Source organism: Octopus bimaculoides, chromosome 7 (genome assembly GCF_001194135.2).
Source record: "Octopus bimaculoides isolate UCB-OBI-ISO-001 chromosome 7, ASM119413v2, whole genome shotgun sequence".
Classification (NCBI taxonomy): Eukaryota; Metazoa; Mollusca; class Cephalopoda; order Octopoda; family Octopodidae; genus Octopus; species Octopus bimaculoides.
Window position 1 is genome coordinate 54833772 of NC_068987.1, and position 1835 is coordinate 54835606.

The window sequence follows — 1835 nt, forward strand, 5'->3', positions numbered from 1 at the left end:
CCATTTAAGAAACACACAATAACCGTTAGATTCACTTCAACATTTCAATTTAATTTGCCAAAATATTTTCGTCGCTTTGAGACCGCGACCTATTCACTGACAAAATTCTGTGCTTTTGTCAGTGAACAGGCGCAGTCTCAAAGCGACGAAAATATTTTGGCAAATTGAATTTAAATGCTGAAGTGAATCTAACGGATTTTATGTGTTTCTTGAATGGCTTATAAACACCTTCCACGCTGCAACTGTTTTTGTGTGTGTGTATATATATATACATGGATTCAAGTAATCCGGTAGTACTCATAAAAACACTCCTTAATGTATCACTCTACAAAACATATAGAATAAACCTAAAGATCGGTGAAAAAGAAAATACCTATATGCTGAACTACTGAGAAATCTAGAGTTACTCAACTCAAATTACAAGTCCATGCTTATAACTTTAATTCTGGGGTCACAGTGGTATGTAACAAACTGGCTGAAAGCTGATTTTCGAAGACTGCAGATTCAAGCCACCACAGGAACTGTTAAAATTTGTAAAATTATTCAGAAGTTTATCAGTTAAGCATTTATGCGCATGTTTAGGCATGCAACTATATGCATCAGAATATATGCATAAAAGAAAACATACAATCTGCACGTGCACTGACTCCAAATACAACACATTTACACACGTACATGCAAAAATATCCTGTTTATGCTGTTGAAATTCCAATGAAGGTATCTTGGATCTAGGTAAGAAACCGGCTGTTTCTCTATTGGCAAGAAATCTGGAAATAGAACTGAATAGTGACATACATACATACATACATACATACATGCATGCATGCATGCATGCATACATACATACATACATAAGAATCCCCAGTATGGTAGAAGCCATAATAAATAATAATAAATGCACCCTTTTAAAGCCTAAGCAGGCTCATGGACCCGGTTTCCCGGTTTCAATGGCGTATGTGTTCCCCAGCTGGACGGGACGCTAGTCCATCGCAGCGTTACTCATTTTTGCCAGCTGAGTGGACTGGAGCAACGTGAAATGAAGTGTTTTGCTCAAGAACACAACGCGTCGCCCGGTCCAGGAATCGAAACCACAATCTTACGATCATGATGCTGACACCCTAACCACTAAGCCACGCGCCTCCACTTGGTAGAAGCCATAACCACTTATAATATAAAGGAGTACTGGTGGAATGTCCAAGTGAAAACCTCAATAAAATGTAAGTACAACAGACCTGATATACTGATTTGGGATAGAGAAGAGAAACTGTAAAGTTGTGGAAATTAGCTACCCAGCGGATGTTAACATAAAGCTGAAGATCAGTAAAAAAGAGAATATCTACGCTGAACTATTGAGAAATCTGTAGATACTCTAACCAGATTACAAGTTCAGGTTTATACCTATAATTATTGGGGCCTTGGTATATGTACCACACTGCCTAAATACCAATCATGAGAAATTAGGCTTCTCAATACTGGAAAGGAGAAAGCTAATTCGAAGACTACAGATCCAGTCAATCACTGGAACTGTAAAAATCTGTAAAACTTTCCAGAAGTATATCAATGTCTAGATATGCAACTATATGCATGAGACTACATGCATAAAACGAAACATACAAATCTGCACATATATATACATACAGACAAAGAGAGACAGATAAACAAAAATACCCTGATGTTGATGTTGGAATTCCAATGAAGGACCCTTGGATCTAAATTAGAAACCGGCTCTTTTTTTGGTAAGAAATTTTGAAATAAAACTGAATAATGACTTGCATGCATGCATACATATTGTTGGCACTCCGTCGCTTACGACGTCGAGGGTTCCAGTTGATCCT

The 1835-nt window shown here is 37.5% G+C and overlaps 1 long non-coding RNA gene across 1 annotated transcript in view; it reads left to right on the forward strand.

Annotated features, from left to right (window-relative positions):
- The window catches only part of LOC106877672 (uncharacterized), a 68905-nt gene that overhangs the window by 52310 nt on the left and 14760 nt on the right, over positions 1 to 1835 (forward strand). The window lies entirely within an intron of this gene.